This window comes from Erinaceus europaeus, chromosome 1, assembly GCF_950295315.1.
Source record: "Erinaceus europaeus chromosome 1, mEriEur2.1, whole genome shotgun sequence".
In the NCBI taxonomy this organism is placed as follows: domain Eukaryota; kingdom Metazoa; phylum Chordata; class Mammalia; order Eulipotyphla; family Erinaceidae; genus Erinaceus; species Erinaceus europaeus.
In genome coordinates this window covers 33,002,721-33,023,822 of record NC_080162.1, presented here as the reverse complement: position 1 = coordinate 33,023,822, position 21,102 = coordinate 33,002,721, and the positions used below count along the sequence as shown (strand labels likewise).

The 21,102-nt window shown below is 43.4% G+C and overlaps 1 protein-coding gene across 4 annotated transcripts in view; it reads right to left on the bottom strand.

The window, feature by feature from the left end:
* The window catches only part of TAF4 (TATA-box binding protein associated factor 4), a 122,872-nt gene that overhangs the window by 48,581 nt on the left and 53,189 nt on the right, over positions 1-21,102 (bottom strand). The window lies entirely within an intron of this gene.

Below are 21,102 nucleotides of genomic sequence, written 5' to 3'. Positions count from 1 at the left end.
CAGTACACACACACAGACACACACACACACACACACACACACACACACACACACACACACACACACCTTTTCTCTTAAGCCAAATAGGAGCAGGTACAATCTTAAAAAGTTTTTAGGGGTCCTCAGCTTGGATCAACAACAGTAGAGAATGTTCCATCCTCCGAAGGGAGGATGGACAACATACTCTATGCTACACCTGAGGAAGATGGGTCGATATTGGGGCAGCTTGGAATGTTCCTACTCATGGCCACAGAATGTGAACCCAGATCTACAGGGATGCAGAGGTCACATAGGCTCCTGAGATGAATATGGGCCCCGGATCATATCAAATCGATGGGGTTTACAGTCAACAATATTTATACCCCTTTCCCGTATCAGGGAGCTACTCTCTTCCCTGATCCAGCTTTCTGGTCCTTTTCTAGCCATGATATCATCTCCCCAGACAATAATTTAGACCCACCTGTATATCAGATTTCAGGCTCAGGGAGAAAAAAACCTAGTATATAGCCACAGGCCCTTTGGAATATAACTAAAATATGCCTACTAGCTATCTATAAAATGGAGGATCGATCCCCCCCCCAACTCTTCATCTGCACTATTCCAGCCTTTAAGTTCATGATTGATGAACAATTTGTTTGGCTTTGTATGTTAACTCCCTTTTCAGCCACCAGGTTCCAGATGCTAGCATGATGACGACCAGACTTCCCTGGACAGACAACCCCACCAATGTGTCCTGGAGCTCCGATTCCCCAGAGCCCCACCCTACTAGGGAAAGAGAGAGACAGGCTGGGAGTATGGATCGACCTGTCAATGCCCATGTTCAGCGGGGAAGCAATTACAGAAGCCAGACCTTCAACCTTCTGCATCCCACAATGACCTTGGATCCATACTCCTAGAGGGTTAAAGAATAAGAAAGCTATCAGGGGAGGGGATGAGATATGGAGTTCTGGAGGTGGGAATTGTGTGTGGGGGGGGGGGGGAGGAAGGAAGGAAGGAAGGAAGGAAGGAAGGAAGGAAGGAAGGAAGAAAGGAAGGAAAAAAGGAGCAAGAAACCCACCCTCACCCTCAATTTGAAGTCCCCAGAGCTGTCATCTATCAAACATTGTTAGTCTACTAAGACAAAGCCTTCATAATTAGTCATTTGCAAGATAAAACTATTCCCCATTACTGAAGAAGTCAAAGTCAGGGCAGAAGCAGAGAATACTTCAGGGGGTGAGTTATGCTGCAGAGAGCACTCTTGAGTACACACATGCCAGTGACTCCCAACTCTAAGTCAGAGCCTAGGAGGCTTTCTAAGAGCATCTGCTTGCCCCAGATGTTGACTAGGCAGGAGGAGGAGGACAGGACCTTAGATGAAGTGTCCCTTCTATACTCCAAGACAACAGTGACTGGCACTCCTGCCACATCCCCTCCTCAGTCCCTTCTAAGGTTCTCCTCCAACAGGTCCCACAAATGGGTATCCAAGCACCTCAATGGCAGCAGACTGCAAACACCAATCTGGGTGGCAACACAACTGGTTTAAGTGGCAATTTCTTGCTCCTTTTTATCTTTACACCTCTTCTTTTTAAATTACCCACTAAAGTACCTATAGGACTGTTGGTATGCATGAGACCCCTTCTGTTTCATTTGGTTTAAATCCCCCCTGCTTAACACTATTCTATTCACATAACCACTTCATTCTATTTACATAACCACTGTTAACAAGTTCCACCCTCCCTCCAGGGCATTTGTGGTTCAGTGATAGGATTCTCGCCTAATCTGCCCCCTCTTTGTCACACTCTGATTTTCACCAGTCACTTTTCTCTCCACCCTCTCTATGTCACATCCTGTTTCCACCCTATTTGGCAAGTATATATAAAGACAGCATTGTGAGTTTTACTGTACTGTACTTTGAGTTTAACTTAGCTCGTCTTAGATTGTGCTGTGTCCTGCATGAATAAAGAGATACTGCCTACAGCTCAACCATGAGTCCCTGGTCGTCTGTTACCTGCCTGTGAAGCCAGCCCGGCGAAAACAACATAACCCATCAAAAAAACAACATAGGACCATAATTCCAGAAAAGCTGGCAGTGGTGGCAAGGAGTAAAGATATGGACAAACAGGCTCCTCCCGACCCACATGCTGCCTCACACAGCCAAGCACTCGGGGCAGAGCGCACCTATCTTACAACTGTGCCACTACTGCCATCCATGCCACCCACAATGGGGACAGCTCATAAAGGTTCACACAGGCTGCACACACAACTCACTCATGGCACACAGTCCAAACAACACATGACACACAGCTTATATCACACACACAATATGACTCATGATCCACACACAACTCATACAATTCATAAACAACTCTCATATAACTCATACAACACGCTTAATACTCATCACTCACACTTGACACTCAACTCATGTTTGACTCATGGAACCTGACCTCAGGCCCTGCTCTCTGTTTTCACTCCCTCAAGAGCAGCTGGTCAGCATCATAGGTTACCATATGGGGAGACCCCTCTCTATCCTCACCAAGACAGTACTATATACTGACCATTACTTCTAAAAATTTGCGTTTTCTAGAAAGTCAAAACTTTCCCATTTGAACAAGTGTTTATTCCATTTTTCAGCTTTTCTAGGTGCTTTATGAATGAAAGGTCTTCTTATTGTCAGAATCATAATTTAAAAGCTATCCCCTAGATGTTAGTCAACAGACAAGGACATGGGAAGAAGCCCCAATGTAAACACAAAAACCAAAACAACCAAAAAAAAAAAAAAAAAAAAACTGGTGAAATTTATTAAATGAATTCTCTCCAATCCTAAAGAATTTCCATACAACAAAGTGAAAATCGATAGAATGGAGTCAGCGAGATAGTTCCACATATCAGAGCACAGAACTTGCATGTGTGTAGGCCCAATTTCAATCCCAGGCACCATGGTATGCTGGAGCTAAGCAAGCCTCTGATCTCTCTCCCTTTGTCTCTCCTCATCAAAAACAATCTTTTTCAAAGTTCACAGAACAACTATACAATGACACTGAGGCATCCTTCCTTTTAAAAAAGCAAAGCCAAACAAAACCATGGAATGGAAAGGAGATAATTCCAAAGAGGGCGGGTGATAGCATAATGATTATACAAACACTCTCATGCCTGAGGCTCAAGAGTCACAAGTTCAATCCCCCACACCACCATAAAGCAGAGCTGAGCAGTGCTCTGGTAAAAAGAAAAAAAAGGTTGGAAAGTAAAGATAAGAGGGGTCAGGGAGGAAGCTCAGTGGTAAAGCACATGCTTTCACTGTATGGGGTCCTGGGTTTCATGGCCAGTACCAGGGACAGAGACAGGTGAAAATCCAGAAGTGGGAGAGCTGTGGTTTGGTGCTTCTCATTCCATTAACTCGCTCACCCTCTCTTTGCCTTTAAAAATACAGAATAAAAAACAATAAACCAGAAAGTCTATTCTGCAGTATCACACATGGGCAATGTACTAGGTGTTCCTGGAAACACATTTAAATTTTTTTTCTTTAATAATAATAACAAGCAAAAAGAAAAGAACCAAAAATAAACTGTAAGATCACTCCAGGAAAACCCACTGAAATTCCAGGAGGAGAGAAACCTTTAGAACAGCATGTTATAGACGAAGGTCCTGGGTCTCAAAGGAAATGCTTGGTTCAGAAGGTCAGAACAAATGCAAATCCAGGGGCCAGCACAGGAGCCCTAACTGTTCTATTGCTTTAGGATAAAAGCAAAACCACACAACACCAGGACCACACAGAGCAATCTTCAGGAGCTTTCAAACTGGGGGCAGCTGGAAAAAAGGCTTCAACAACATGCAGGAAGGGTTCCTTCAATCTAGAATCTAAAGTAAAGTCAAACTACTCATGTGGGTCACAACTACGGACAATTTCAGACATGTTGGGTTTCACAAAAGTTACCTTCTGTGGAAAGCAAAAGACCAAGCCTAAGAAAAAGATCATTGAACCTAAAAGAGGGGAGGGGGGAATATAAAGTTAGGGAAAGCTATCTCACCAGTACTGCTGTCATCTTTTCTTTGGATTTTGGTCAACTTGCTTCAAGAAAAAAGTATAGAGACTTCCGGAGGCAGAACTACGGAGCAGCAGCAGCTGTATTTCTCTCCTCTCCTCTCCCAGGTCAACTAGGAATGCCAAAGGAGACCAGCTCGGACCACACAAGACAGGACTAGAACAACTTCAGGAACCCACCAAATCACCAAGGAGTGCAAACACATGTGGCTCGTGGACAGAGAGGAGACTAAGTGCCTGGTAACAGTCCAGCAGTTTACCAGTTGAGACACCACCTCCATTCTGTTTCATCAACAAAAAGATGGCTGAAGGGAGGAGAGGACTCCCCTAAGACTCAAAATGCAACTGTGAGTCTCCATTGCTACTGCCCTCAGAATCTGGAGCAGTGGCAGGGAGAGCCTCTGCTGACACCAGGGGACAGAAAACTAACTAGGAAACTCAGGAGATGATCTATACCTCCATGGCCTAGCAGTGGGGCTGTGAAAGTCTCTTTGCATAACCACTGGATTATCTCTGCCCCATCATGCTTTATCTCTTGGTCAGGACTCAGTGATTAAAATAAGAAGCCTAATTATAGTTTAAAAACCCTCAGGCTCCCATAGCCTACAGGGAAGAAAAGAACAAAGGAGGATTTTAAGCCACTGAGCTCCAACTCGGGGATTAAAATACTACTGAAACTGTCAATTTCCACAACTGTGAACCCTTTAATTACCTTAATTAGAAACAAATCAATCCAGGCAGACTGATCAGTAATTTGAAAAGTACTGGAAGAGGGACCTCATAAAATGTGGAAGCTAAACAGTACACTCCTTAACAACTACTGGGTCAAAGAGGAAATCAAGGAAGAAATCACAATGTTTTGAGAGTTCGATGAAAATGAAGACACAAGCTATCAAAATATTTGGGATACGACTAAGGCAGTACTGAGAGGGAAGTTCATAGCCATACAAACACACATTAGGAAACAGTAAAAAGCACAAATAAACAGCCTGATTGCACATCTTAAAGACCTAGAAGAAGAACAACAAAGGAACCCTAAACCAACCACAAGGACAGAAATAACTAAAGTTAGGGCAGAAATAAATAACATTGAAAATAAAAAAAAAAACATACAAAAAAATCAACAAAAGTAAATGCTGGTTCTTTGAAAGAGTGAGCAAAATTGACAAACCTTTAGCCAGACTCACAAAACAAAAAAGGGAGAAGTCCCAAATAAACTGGATCATAAATGAAAGAGGAGATATCACAACAGATACCTCAGAAATTCAACATATCATGCAAGGCTTCTATGAACAACTCCATGCCACCAAGCTAGAGAACCTGGAAGAAATGAACGATTTCCCAAATATCTACAAACTTCCAAAATTAAATAAAGAGAAACTAGATAACATAAACAGGCCCATCACAGCCTGAAATGAAAGTTATCAAAAACTTTCCCAAAAATAAAAGTCCTGGACCAGATGGTTTTACAAATGAATTCTACAAAACCTTCAAAGAAGAACTAATACCTCTACTTTTAAAAGTCTTCCAGAAGATTGCAGACACTGGAATACTCCCTTCCAGCTTCTATGAATCCAACATCACTTTGATACCAAAAGCAGACAGGGACACAGAAAAAAAAAAAAGAAAACTACAGACCAATATCTCTGATAAACATTGATGTTAAATACTTAACAAAATTCTAGCCAACAGGATACAGCAGTATATTAAACAGATTATTCATCATGACCAAGTGGGGTTTATCCCAGGCATGCAAAGTTGGTTTAATATACGTAAATCAGTCGACGTGATCCACCAGATCAACAAAAGCAAGACCAAAAATCACATGGTCATATCAATAGATGCAGAGAAAGCCTTTGACAAAATACAGCATCCCTTTATGATCAAAACACTAAATGGGAATAGATGGAAAATTCCTGAAGATAGTGGAGTCTATATATAGCAAACCTACAGCCAACATCATACTCAATGGTGAAAAACTGGAAGCATTTCCCCTCAGATCAGGAACTAGACAGGGCTGCCCACTATCACCATTATTATTCAACATAGTTGGAAGTTCTTGCCATAGCAATAAGGCAGGAGCTAGGAATTCAAGGGATACAGATTGGAAGAGAGGAAGTCAAACTCTCCCTATTTACAGATGACATGATAAACCTAAGGAAAAACCTAAGGAATCCAGCAAGAAGCTTTTAGAAAAAGCTAAGGAATGGAAAAACCTAAGGAATCCAGCAAGAAGCTTTTAGAAATCATCAGGCAATACAGTAAGGTGTCAGGCTACAAAATTGACATTCAAAAGTCAGTAGCATTCCTCTATGCAAACACTAAGTTAGAAGAAGCTGAAATCCAGAAATCAATTCCTTTTACTATAGCAACAAAAAACAATCAAATATCTAGGAATAAACTTAACCAAAGAAGTGAAAGACTTGTATACTGAAAATTATGAGTCACTTACTCAAGGAAATTGAAAAAGACACAAAAAAGTGGAAAGATATTCCATGTTCATGGGTTGGAAGAATTAACATCATCAAAATGAATATACAGCCCAGAGCCATCTACAAATTCAATGCTATCCCCATCAAGATCCCAAGCACATTTTTTAGGAGAATAGAAAAAATGCTACAAATGTTTATCTGGAACCAGAAAAGACCTAGAATTGCCAAAACAATCTTGAGAAGAAAGAACAGAACTGGAGGCATCACACTCCCAGATCTCAAACTGTATTATAGGGCCATTGTCATCAAAACTGCTTGGTACTGGAACATGAATAGACACACTATCCAGTGGAATAGAACTGAGAGCCCAGAAGTGAGCCCCCACACCTACAGACATCTAATCTTTGACAAAGGGGCTCAGACTATTAAATGGGGAAAGCAGAGTCTCTTCAACAAATGGTGTTGAAAACAATGGGTTGAAACATGCAGGTGAATGAAACTGAACCACTGTATTTCACCAAATACAAAAGTAAATTCCAAGTGGATCAAGGACTTGGATGTTAGACCACAAACTATCAGATACTTAGAGAAAAATATTGGCAGAACTCTTTTCCGCATAAATCTTAAAGCCATCTTCAATGAAACGAATCCAATTACAAAGAAGACTAAGGCAAGTATAAACCTATGGGACTACATCAAATTAAAAAGCTTCTTCACAGCAAAAGAAACCACTACCCAAACCAAGAGACCCTCACAGAATGGGAGAAGTTCTTTACATGCCATACATCAGATAAGAGTTTAATAACCAACATATATAAAGAGCTTGCCAGACTCAACAACAAGACAACAAATAACCCTATCCAAAAGTGGGGGGAGGACTTGGACAGAATATTCACCACAGAAGAGATCCAAAAGGCCAAGAAACACATGGAAAAATGCTCCAAGTCTCTGGTTGTCAGAGAAATGCAAATCAAGACAACAATGAGATACCACTTCACTCCTGTGAGAATGTCATACACCAAAAAAGGTAACAGCAGCAAATGCTGGAGAGGGTGTGGGGTCAAAGGAACCCTCCTGCACTGCTGGTGGGAATGTAAATTGGTCCAACCTCTGTGAAGAACAGTCTGGAGAACTCTCAGAAGGCTAGAAATAGATCTACCCTACGATCCTGCAATTCCTCTTCTGGGGATATATCCTAAGGAACCCAACATATCCATCCAAAAAGATCTGTGTACACATGTTTGTTGTTAAAATTTCGGAGGCTCTTGCCGGGCCGGCTAGCTTCACGGCTGGTAACAGAGACGCGGAGACAACCGCTGGGCAGGGCAGCTGTATTTCTTTATTCAGGAACAACGATTCACAAACTAAGACAAACTAATCACCAAACAGAACTCTGCTGTCTCTTTGCGGCGGCGCAAGCACTCTCTCTTTTACTCTGGAACTCAGGAACCCTCTCCCTTACTCTCGAACTCAGAAACTCTCGCACTCTCGAACTCCGGAACTCAGGAACTCTGTCACTGGGGAACTCAGGAACTCTCGGACTCCGGAACCCTCTCCCAGGGTCCCTTGGGGCGGGGCCAAGCAGGCCCGCGAAATTAACAGGACTCATCCAATTCTCTTGGAGGGGGAGGGCTAGAACAAGCCAATGTAAAGCATACGACACATGTTCTTGGCAGCACAATTTGTAATAGCCAAAACCTGGAAGCAACCCAGGTGTCCAACAACAGATGAGTGGCTGAGCAAGTTGTGGTATATATACACAATGGAATACTACTCAGCTGTAAAAAATGGTGACTTCACCGTTTTCAGCCGATATTGGATGGACCTTGAAAAAATCATGTTGAGTGAAATAAGTCAGAAACTGAAGGATGAATATGGGATGATCTCACTCTCAAGCAGAAGTTGAAAAACAAAATCAGAAAAGAAAACAGAAGTAGAACCTGAACTGGAATTGGCGTATCACACCAAAGTAAAAGACTCTGGGGTGGGGGGGGAAATACAGGTCCAAGAAGGATTCAGAGGACCTAGTGGGGGCTGTATTGTTATATGGGAAACTGGAGAATGCTATGCATGTACAAACTATTGTATTTACTGTTGAATGTAAAATATTAATTCCCCAATAAAATAATAATAATAAAATCAAAAAAAAAAATAAGAAGCTTCCTTTCAGGGCCAGGTGGTGGCACACCTAGTTGAGTGCACACATTACAGTGCACAAGGACCCGGGTTCAAGCCCCCAGTCCCCAGCTCCAGGGGGAAAGCTTCACATGTGGTGAAGCAGGGCTGCAGGTGTCTCGATGTCTCTCTCCTTCTCTATCTCCCCCTTCCTCTCTCAATTTCTCTTTCTCTATCCAGTAATAAAAAATAAATTTAAAAAAAGAAAAGAAAAGGAACTTCTTTTCCCCTCTGTGACAGATATAGCATTCTCTCCTGTACTATTAGCTGGAAACAGCCAGGATTCTGAGGACATGACCCTGGGGGTAAGAGAGCCAGCCAGACCCCACAAGCTGCTCTCTTCTGAGCCATTCTGCCTCAAATGAGGCATCTGTGTGGGAACTGAGGGCATCTAGTTTTTAGCACCTGTTTGCTTCTAAGCCAAATGTTTTTCCTCTTTTGTTGTTGCAGGCACAGCTGAATACTTGGAGAATGACACCAAGAAAATGTTGCCGGTGATGATGCACTGGGAGCATGACCATCATTGCACTTCCCAAAAGTTTAAAGCTTCTCAACCAATTCAAGACCCAGTATCTGTACTTCCTGTGTGCCTCAGATGTTTCTGTTGAAACATGGGCTATAATTCTGCCTAGCAGACACTGAAAACTACAAAACTGCCGAGATAAACTAAAGAGAGGGTAGGGGAATAGCATGTCCAGTAACTTAAGTGCAAGGTGCTGAATTTGAGCCCCCAACACCACACAGCAGCACCATGGGTAGCATCAGGGGGCTGCACTGATGGTGAAGTGGTATTGTAGTGTACCCTCCCCTGCCCTTGCTCCTTTATTCTCTTTAGTCAAGAACTTAAACATCAACCCAAGGGAGCCACTCAGCAGTGAGTGGCATAACACAGGTGTGAAGCCCAGAACTCACTCCCCAGAGCCACATACAAAAAGAATCAAAATATATCCCAATTCTCATTTCTGTACTGTGAGCTGGTCAGGAAAGAACAACGCCCCCCAAAACAGATCTATAGAAATAACTCCCTCTATCAAAATCCCTGCTGCCTTATGTGTGGAAACTAACAAGTTGATTCTACAATACATACAGAAATAAGAGAAATACAGGCAAAGCTGAAATACCTCAGTTGGGAAAACTGGAGAAATACAAAAGGTCCTAAAGTAATCAAACAACTATGAAAAAGAACTAAGTCCAGGGGCTAATTTTCCCTTGTGTTTGAGACAAATCAGAATGCTACCAGTCCAGGAATTGGGCAGTAGCACAGGTGGTTAAGCACAGGTGGCACAAAGCGCAGGAATGGCATAAGGATCTTGGTTCGAGCCCCCGGCTCCCCACCCGCAGAGGAGCCGCTTCACAAGTGGTGAAGCAGGTCTGCAGGTGTCTATCTTTCTCTCCCCCTCTCTGTCTTCCCCTCCTCTCTCCATTTCTCTCTGCCCTATCCAACAACAATGACATCAATAACAACAACAATAAAAACTACAATAATAAAACAAAGGCAGAAAAAGGGAATAAATATTTTTTTGAAAGACCTTTATCATTTAAAAAAAATAAAAGAATGTTACCAGTCAGAAGTACTATATTAGTTAGAAATAACGTCCTGGGGAAATGTGGAAATGTGCCTTTGTGACAACAAGAATCCTATAAATCAACATTTCTTTAATAAAATGATACTAGAGTTGAAAAAAAAGACAAACAGAAATAATATCCCAGGGCAAGCAAGATAGCTCATGTAAGAGGGTGCCTGCTTTGCCATGTGCATGGCCCAGTTTCCAGCCTGGCCCCCACTTGATCCCTTACAATGTGTGCACTAAAACCCCTTCAGCATGAAGAATTGTTAGCATCATTACCCTTGGCTTTCTACTGGTGTTTTTAAGACACAGGGCTACCCTAAGAAGAATGCAGGCTTGATGTGGAATGGAGCAGTCTTCAATTAAGAAAGACAGTGTGGTATGGGGGGGGGGGGGGGTCGGTTGGTGGCACAGTGGGTGAAGTGCACATGGCGCAAAGTGCAAGGACTGGTGGAAGGATCCCGGTTCGAGCCCCCGGCTCCCCATCTGCAGGGGAGTCACTTCACAGGCGGTGAACCAGGTCTGCAGGTGTCTGTCTTTCTCTCCCCCTCTGTCTCCCCCTTCTCTCTCCATTTCTCTCTGTCCTGTCCCACAACGAACCGACAACAACCATGGTAACCACAACAAGGCTACAACAAGGGTAACAAAAGGGGTGGAGGGGAATGGCCTCCAGGAGCAGTGGATTCATGGTGCAGGCACTGAGCCCCAGCAATAACCCTGGAGGCAAAAAAAAAAAAAAAGTAGTATAGGGCAGAGGGTAGATAGCATTATGGTTATGCAAACAGACTCTCATGCCTGAGGCTCCAAAGTCCCAGGTTCAATCCGCTGCACCGCCATAAACCAGAGCTGAACAGTGCTCTGGTAACCAAAATAAAAATTTTTTAAAGTATGAGTTAAAACTGTGTTTTCCACTTATTTTGAAGTTAGAACCTGTTCTTGATTATGAGGTAATCAACATGCATTAAAGTATGTGTGCTTGAAGTGTAAAGTTGGCACTGGTCAGAACTTGGGTGAGCAAGTCTCTCAGTAGTTCTGTTCCACATCTGTCTCATCCTCCAGCCATCTAATCACTCACAAATATATTTCTCCAACTCTTGGGAAGGAAAGAGAGTATACTAGTTATACAAAAACACTTTCATGCCTCAGGTTCTGAAATCCCAGGTTCAATCCCTAAGCATCAGCACAAGCCAGAGCTGAGCAGTGCTCTGGTAAACATATAAATAAATAAGTAAATCCCTTGTATGGGTTCCTGAAACACAGGCCTCAACACTACAGCGATGACACACGTGATGAGCCAGGCACTAAGACAGCAGAGCTCAAGTATAGCCTATATGTGGCTTCCCTCTCTCCCCCGAAGGCGCACATCTCCACCTTAGACCAGAGTCTAAGGGAAGCTACTAAGTCCCATTTCTCTGTGTCTTCAGAGCACAAGAATACACTGATAAATAATGGGTTGTCAGAAAAGTCATGACATATTTTCCTGTGCAAAAATGTGTTATGACTTTTTCGGCATCCCAATAAATCACTTTTTAGAATGGTTTACTAAGAAACCTTGAACTTCATATTTCCAACCTCTACACAAGGACTTGTTAAAGAGTTAACCTGCCACACATGGGCACATGATAGTGGCACATTACTGCACAGCTGTGAGAAGCAGCAGCCAAGAAAGCTCCAGTCCTACAACTAGGAGGGTTAGCTACCCCCTTCCTGCACCTGAGCTCCTAAAGAGAGCCTGCAGGACCCTCCACCAATCCATTTGGGGACTCAGCATCCTGCAGGCTATAAAATCAGCTGTGTGTCACTCTCATAATTTGTGATGAGCAAGTACAGACCCTCCCTCACCAGCTTTCAAGTAGATGCCGCCCACCACTGGGATCCCTATGGTGCTGGACAGAAAACTGTACCCATGTCCCCAGGGGGCCCTGTGCTGGCTCACCACACCTGCTAAGTTGAGAGCATGCAGAGCAACTAACAGATGGGTGGACCGATGACAGCGACACAGAAATTCTCACTACCAGGCGCATGGGTAGCTACTGTTCTGTCCCACCAATACTGTTTTGGGCCCTAATAACACCCCAAATGTTACCTCCTTAAATTCTCTTTCTAGCCAGACCTTCCACCTTCTGTACCCCATAAAGAATTTGGTCCATACTCCCAGAGGGATAAAGAATAAGGAAGTTTCCACTGAAGGGGATGGGCCACAGAACTCTGGTGGTGAGAACTGTGTGGAATTGTACCCCTGTTATCTTATCATCTTGTTGATCATTATTAAATCACTAATAAAAAATTCTCTTTGTATACAAGTTAAAGCTTTACATGACTAAGACACTTTGGAAAGATTAAGAAATCATTAATGTGAGAATGTATTTAAATATAATATACAACTTATGTGTGCATGTATGAATGGGCTGTCAGAAAAGTCACGACATATTTTCTATGCAAAAATGTGTTATGACTTTTTTTGATACCCCAATAAATCACTTTTTAGAATGGCTTGCTAGGAAACCTTGAACTTCGCATGTGTGCCCATGTATCAGTACATGTATGAGTATGTGGTATGTGAATGTGTGTACATGTATGAATTCAGGCACGTGTTACTAAAGTCAGCTTGTGCTGAAACTGTCCCAAAGACTTTGATCTCACCATACTCTCCCCCACAGACACCCATCCCCTCAGTGTACTGCACATGAAGATATCATGACCCCAAAGCATTTTGCTAATGCCTCTAGAACATTAGGAGGACAGACTTGTCAGCACCAACTACCCAGGTCAGTTAAAGAGTCAAATCACTGGGAGTTGGGCGGTAGCGCAGCGGGTTGTGCACATGGCGCAAAGCGCAAGGACCAGCTTAAGGATCCCAGTTCAAGCCCCCGGCTCCCCACCTGCAGGGGAGTCACTTCACAGGTGGTGAAGTAGGTCTGCAGGTGTCTGTCTTTCTCTCCCCCTCTGTCTTCCCCTCCTTTCTCCATTTCTCTCTGTCCTATCTAACAACGATGACATCAACAACAACAATAACTACAACAACAGCAAAAAAGCAACAAGGGCAACAAAAGGGAAAATAAATAAATATAAATAATAAAAAAAAGATTCAAATCACTTTTATGAAACTCTCAGGAACAAGAAGTCAAAAGGGAGAATTCATAGGTGATCATTATACAGAAATTTTCTGTAAATAAAACTTTTCCAAAATAAAAATAGAGGCAGTAAATGTTTGCAATTTAGAAATACAAATGTGGATAAAAAGAACTTGGCTTGGGAGGAACAAAGCGGGCAAAACCTAGGTACATAGGTGCCTTCCTAGAAATTCAAACTCATACATGGCTCATGTAGGATGTGGTTGCAGAAGTTGCTGTTCTGCCCTGGGGTCTGCAACCAGCAGACACAAGCTCCTGGCCATCCATTGCCCCTGCTCCTGGCAGCCAAGCACTGCCAACCAGCACAAAACAAAGACACCACATACCAAACACAGGCAACCTAACAGCGGCCAGGAGCTAGTCAGCAGGGCGACAGAACTGTGGGCTTGGACACAGAAAGACAAGGTGAGTCCTAGGGAAGCCACAGAGGCAGCTTCTGGTGTAAGGAGACCTCTGAGTCACCATACAAGCATCAAGGGCCAAGGCAAATTCTACTTGTGCAAGTTCTATACCTCCAAGAGCAGAAGAGCAGCCCATGACAGTTGAAGAGTTATAAGGCTGGAGTTTCCAGTCCCCTCAAGTAAACATCTGTAGTCACTGGCATTGAATATCACAGCTGCAGGGAGCCAGGGGATAGCCCACCTGTGTCTATTACGCAGGAAACCCTGGGTTTGAGCCCTATTACCACATGGGAACACCATGCAGGGGACTGGAGAGGGTACATGGATGGCAGGGTGATGTTCTGGTTGTCTCTGCCCCACTCCACATCACTCTCCCCAACTCTCTCTGAAAAATAAAGAATAGAAAATTGGGCAAAGGAGGTTGCTCAGCAGTATCACATAAGGAGTAAGAACTTGGTTATTCAAAGGAGGGGACTGGATATGGAGCTCTGGGCATAGGCATTGTGTGGGAATGTACCCCTCTTATCCTGTAGTCTTGTCAATATTCCCATTTTATAAATAAAAAATAATAAAATAAATAAATTTTTAAAAAGAACTTGGTTATCCCTTGGTGATGGAATTTTTTTTTTTTTTTTTTAATCTTAAGGGAGGCAAGAGGTGGTACACGTGGATAAGCATACAAAATACCATACACAAGGACCAGGGTTTAAGTCCCCACTCTCTACCTGCAAGGGAGGGATTGAAGCTTCACAAGCGGTGAAGCAAGTACTGAAGGCGTTTCTACCTTTATCTCCTCTCAATTTCTCTCTGTCCTATCAAATAATGATGGGGGAAATTGGCCGCCAGGAGTTGTAGATTCATTATGTAGACACCAAAACCCAGCAATTAAATTTTTTTTTTAAATTTAAAGACCATAAATGTGTCACCCAAGCACAGAGCAGAGCTTTCTACACAAGCCTCTAACATAACTTTAAATTATTTTACAATTTACAATAAGCAGACATGCTATTCATATGGTCTTGAGATATGAATTTCTCATAAGTTAATAATACACAATAAGTTTATTTTAAAAAAAGTTCTCTACCTAGCAAAGCACATTACAACCTTTTTCTAAATCACTGTTCCATAACCAGATTAATTCCTGACTCTGTGAGGAGTGCTTAGGGTTGATCCTCCCTCAGTAGTACTGATAGTCATTCCTAACAGGTCACCCACCAGTCAGCATAAGTGCGGTCACCCTATGGAAAAGTACCCAAATTAATCAATGGCACAACTGTTTTGTTTTGTTTTAATCTAATGTTCAGCAAAGAGAAAATTATTTCCAACCACATCCGTTGGGCCAGCATTCAAACAAGATCGTGCAGGGCAAGGGCAAGGGCAAAAGGCCAAGAAAAATAAAAGGGTGGCTAATGTTATACCTAACTAATGCAAATATACAGTTATTTCCCTGTGCTGTCACCACTTCAAATTAGCAAAGATTAAGGAAGATATCTAAATTACTTGGTGAAAACAAAACAAACAAACAAAAAAAAACCAAAAACCCTGGCACTGGCAGGTTCTTCCGTCTCTCTGACCCTCAAATTAGGTTTCCAGCCCACACCTAGCAAATCAATACCCCCACAACTCCAGCTGAGGGTCCGAGAAGAAACTGGCTTGCAGCTCTATGCAGACTACATCCTATCTCAGATCTCTTGGGGAAACAAAGAATGGTAACAAGATTTAAGAATCTTCCTGTGGTGCACCTAGTAGAGCACACAAGCACTTGGGTCCAAGTCCCTGGTCCCCACCTGAGGAAGAAAGCTTCATACGTGATGAAGCAGCAATGCAGGTTATCTCTCTCTTCTCTATCTCCCCATTCCCTCTCGATTTCTGTCTCTATCCAGTAGGGAGGGAGGGAGGGAAGGAGGGAAGGAGGGAAGGAAGGAAGGAAGGGAGGAAGGAAGGGAGGGAGGGAGGGAGGGAAGGAGGGGAGGAGGGGAGGGAAGGAAGGAAGGAAGGAAGGAAGGAAGGAAGGAAGGAAGGAAGGAAGGAAGGAAGGAAGGAAGGAAGGGAGGGAGGGAGGGAGGGAGAGAGGGAGGGAGGAAGAACCCTGCTAACCCAGTTCAATCTCCCACACCACCACAAACCATAGCTGAACAGTGCTCTGGTCTCTATTTTTCTCTCTCTATCTCATTAAAATAAAACAAAAAATACATATTTTTAAAAGAATCTCAGTAATATGCACACACAGACCCACTCACATATGTACATACATACACACACAGGTGTTGTATGCACACAACCTGGCAGAAAACATCCCTGCAGATGGGCTGGAGAATGAGACCAAGAATGGGAGAGAAGGTCTTTACATCAGTTGTGTCCATACAAGTGGAAATTTTGCCATGAACATGCTTATAGTACAATTTTGGGGGGAAAAAATTTTGATCAACATTTGACAAAGTCACCACTAATCACAAGTGTCTTATGTACTTTAAAAACTGGGCCCCAAAAAAGGGTTGGCAAGATAGCTCACCTGGATGGGACAGAGAGCCTGCTTTGCCATGCATATGGCCCAGGTTTGAATTCAGGCCCTGCCACAGTGAGAGAACTTTCAATGCTGTGGTATGTTTCCCTTGATCCCTCTATCTTTTGATCTCAGTCTTTATCTGGAAAAAAAGTGGCCTGGAACAGTGAAGGTTAGGGGGCAACCAGAAAAAGAAACAAGAAAAAATGGCCAAAAAAAGAACAAAAAAATTCATCAACTGCATTAACTGTTCCACTCTGGTGCGGGGAGGGATAAGGTATTGATAATGGGAAGGATTATCAATAATAATAAAACAGTGTGGAGACAGTTTGTCCTTTTGCTTAAGTTTACTGTGAACCTAAAACTGCTCTATGAATAAAGTACATTTAAATGGGAAAATGTTGGGTAGTATGCCACCTCCCCCTGGCTTCTGCTTAACCATATGCCTATATAGGGATTTACTGATCCAAAACTTTGGTCTATTTACATAAATCACTTTTACATAAAGCACTCCAGGGCATTGGTGGTTCAGTGATAGGATTCTCGACTGCTCCACCCCCTCCTTGTCACACCCTGATCCCTTCTTTGTCACACCCTGATTTTCACCAGTCACTTTTCTCTCCACCCTCTCTATATCACATCCTGTTTCCACCCTACTTGGAGAGTATAAAAACAGCTGCTCTTCTGATTAAAGACACTTGGAAATTGCTTTCCGGCTCCGAGAGTTCCAGAGTGTATCTCCTGCGGAAGTTGGTGCAGCACGAGTTCCTGATCCCTCTCCCACACAGCAGCCTAGATCAGCTCCAGTTGAGTTCTCTCCAACCCAGAGAGCACTAGCTCGGGAAGAAGTACCCTCAGGCTATCCCGGCAGGAAAAAAAGAAAGTAACTCTCCTAAAGTCACTTAAAAGGGTCCCCACAGAACCTTGCCCTCAATGTGGATCAACAATGGTAGACAGTGTTTCATCCTCCAAAGGGAGGTTTGATAATATACTCTATCTACCATCTGATGGTAGAAGATGGGTCCTGAAATTGGTGCAACTCGGAATGTTCTTACTGATGACCACAGAATGCAAGTTCAGACCTACAGGGATGTAGAGGTACATGGGCTCCTATGCTGAATCAAAATCAAAATCAATTTGCAGATCAAATCGATGGGGTTTACAGCCAACAATATTTATACACTTTTCCCATACTTGGAAGCTACTCTCTTCCCTGATCCAGCTTTCTAGCCCTTTTTCCAGGTATGACATCATCTCCCCAGACAATAACCTGGGTCCACCTATATATTAGCTGTCAGACTCAGGCAAAAACTAATAAAGTCATGGGCCCTTTGGAATATTCCTAAAATAGACCTACTAGCTATTTCCAAAAGAGAGACCCCAAATCTTCATCTGCACTATTCCAGCCTTTAGGTTCATGATTAATCAACAATTTGTATGGCTTATATGTTAACCCTTTCTCAGCCACCAGGTTCCAGATGCTACCATGATGTCAACTGGACTTCCCTGGACAGATGACCCCACCAATGTATTCTGGAGCTCCGCTTCCTCAGAGCCCTGCCCCACTAGGCAAAGAGACAGGCTGGGAGTATGGATGGACCTGTCAATGCCCATGTTCAGTGGGGAAGCAATTCCTTCCACCTTCTGCACCCCATGGTGACCCTGGGTCCATACTCCCATGGGGGTAAAGAATAGGAAAGCTATCCGGGGAGGAGATGGGATACGGAACGCTGGTGGTGGGAATTGTACCCCTCTTATCCTATGGTCTTGTCAGTGTTTCCATTTTATGTATATGAATAAATTATAAAAAATTAAATTAGCATTTCTCAATCTGTCACTCAGACAAAACCATGAGTAGAAAAAGTGTCGCAAGTGCTAGAGTTCCAGATGGTATTCCAGTGACTTTCCTAAGTCACTATCCATAAACCCCACAGTCTCCTTAGCCCTCTGGGTGACTTCACCTTCCTCCTCCCCACAGCTCACACTAAGAGGTACTGCCAGTCTGGCCAATAGGCTGTCCCTGCCCCTGTCTCTGTATGTGGCTCCCATCCAGTGGCTGTATGTGGAATTCCATCACTGTCCCTCACTCAGACCCTTCCAGTCCAGAGCCTGCTCCTGAACCCTTGGTCAGTTGCATCCTCAGTCCTGGACATTCCATTCTGCTTCATGTGTCCTACGATTGCTGCAAGGCTCTGGTATAAGGACCCTTCACAAATATCCAAGCACTGGGTCTCACAGCCCACTCTGCAAGCTCAGGGGTCACGGCTCTGTGTGCCTTCACACGTTTCTATATGAACATATTGCTACTCTGGAAGGGACAGGAAAAATATTCCATCCCCAGGAAGAAAAAAGAGAGAGAGACCTGGCTGCTGGAGGAGCTGCCATAGTGGCAGAGTACTATAGGCATGGTCACAACTCCTATGTGACAGCCAGGCCTTGTCCTCAACTACACAACTTCTGGGAAAACTCTACCCTCACCTCTCCACAGGTAAGAGCATCAGTACCCGATTCCTTTTCCCAAGCGCCCAACCCCTCACAACCTGTCTCTACCATAAACAGGAGACAGTGCACACACTCCCAGGCAGGTTATCCCCACTTCTTCCAGGGATAGCCTCAGCATTCATCAGTCAGTGTTGCGCTCTAATTGTTTACAACTCCCAAATCTCTTCAATCCACGCCTGAGGCTTCTCTGTGTCTCTTACAGAACTGAGGATAAGATTTGGGGGTCTTCCCCAAGAGAATCTTCCAAACCAGAAACACCAAGACTAAAAACTCAGCAGCAAGGTAGTAAGGATAGCAAACTACCTGCCTTCCACTTTCCTGAACTAGCAAGAGGTCTGAGCACAACTGATTCTTTCTTTTATATCCAAAAATCTACAGGACTTTTTTCTCTGTGCCAATAAAGAACCTTTATCCAGAGGGCCGGGTGGTGTAGCACCTGGTTGAGTGTACATGTTACAATGAACAAAAACCCAGGTTAAAGCCCCCAATCCAAACCTGCAGGGGGACAGCTTTAAGAGTGGTAAAGCAGGGCTACAGATGTCTGTCTCTCTCCTTATCTCCCCCCCTTCAGTCTCGATTTCTAGCCATCTCTATCCAATAAATAAATTTTTTTTTTAAAAAAAGGTATTATTTCTTTCTTTCTTTTTTGCCTCCAGAGTCATTGTCGGGGCTCGGTGCCTGCACCATGAATCCACTGCTCCTGGAGACCATTTTTTCCCCTTTTGTTGCCCTTGTTGTTTTATCATTGTTGTGGTTATTATTATTGCTGTTACTGTCATTGGATAAGACAGAGAGAAATCGAGAGAGGAGGAGAAAACTGAGGGAGGAGAGAAAGACAAGACACCTGCAGACTTGCTTCACTGCTTGTGAAGCGACTCCCCTGCAGGTGGGGAGCCGGGGGCTCGAACGGGGATCCTTACGCCGGTCCTTGCACTCTGCGCCACATGCACTTAACCCACTGCGCCCGACTCCCATATTATTTCTTTAGAAAGAGAGAGAACAAACAAACCTTCATCCAAGTAGAATTGCAATGTATTCTCTTTCTGCATGGGTCTACTCACCACACAGCACAGGACAATGTCCCACCTGCATCCTTCCTTAGTAACCTCTCTCCTGACTTGTGTTTAATCCTTTCAAACTATACTCTTGAAATTCTCCTTAAGTTCCTCTGGAGCCAGCAAAATAGTTCACATAGAGAGTGTACTGCTTTGCCATGTACACAACTCAGGTTCAAGCCTGGCCACCAACCTATATTGAAGGAAGCTTCAGTTCTATGATTGTGTCTGTCTCTCTCTCTCTGTCTCTCTGTCTCTCTCTCTCTCTGCCCCTGCCCCTACCCCTCCCTGCAAAAGTCATCCTGGAGAAATGAGGCCTCAGTGCTGATTATACAAATGCAGAAAGAGATGTATATAGTTCTCCCTATAGTCAGTATTGTCAGAGCATGTGTAAACAAACAGAAGAAATAGGCAAATACTCCCATTGAAATTTGTAATTATGCTGGGGAGACAGCATAATGGTTGTGCAAAAAGCCAAAGGTCCCAGGTTCAATCACTAGCACCACCATACCAGAGATGAGTAGTGCTTTGGTTAAATAATAATAATAATAATCCAGTAATGCAGCCTGGAAACAGGTGCTTAAAGAACTCACCTCTTCTAGCAAAGTCATGTTCACTCCAGAGTCCCAAAGCTCTGGAAAGAGCACCAATACCCAGACACAAGATGCACAGTATACTCTGAAGGGACTATGGACTATGTAGGCTTCTCTCAAAACTGGTAAGCAAAGAGAAAAGAACTATCCCCTTTCAGAGTCACTCATTATCTCCTCTGCTCAGCATCACAAGCTCCAACTAAAACTCACAGGTTTTTTTTTTTCTGCCTTCTCCTGATCCCACCATTCAGGAGCTGACATTTGGTTGGAGGTCAGAAAGGAGCAATGCTTTCTCCACCAGAAACCCTGTATACACTGCAGGACAAGGCTAGAATCTAAGCTGGAATCCCCCCCAAGGCCAATGTTCGCAATGTCTAGACTAAACTCAAGTAGCCAGGGAGGTGGTGCAGTGGATAAAGCATGAGGTCCTATAAGTTTGTTCCCCAGCCAGACTCATGCTCTGGTTCTCTTTCTCTCTCCTCTTACTCCTCTCCTCTCATTAATAAATATTTTTTAATATTTTATTTTATTTTTGAGAGAGATTCAGAAAGAGAGAGACACAGAGAAACACCAGCGCACTGCTCAGCTCTGGCTTATGGGATGAACCTGGGATTTAGGAGCCTCAGGATGAGAGTTTGTTTGCATAACCATTATGCTGTCTCCCCCACCCATTAATAAGTATTTTTTTAAAGTTAAATAAAATAAAATAAAATAAAAT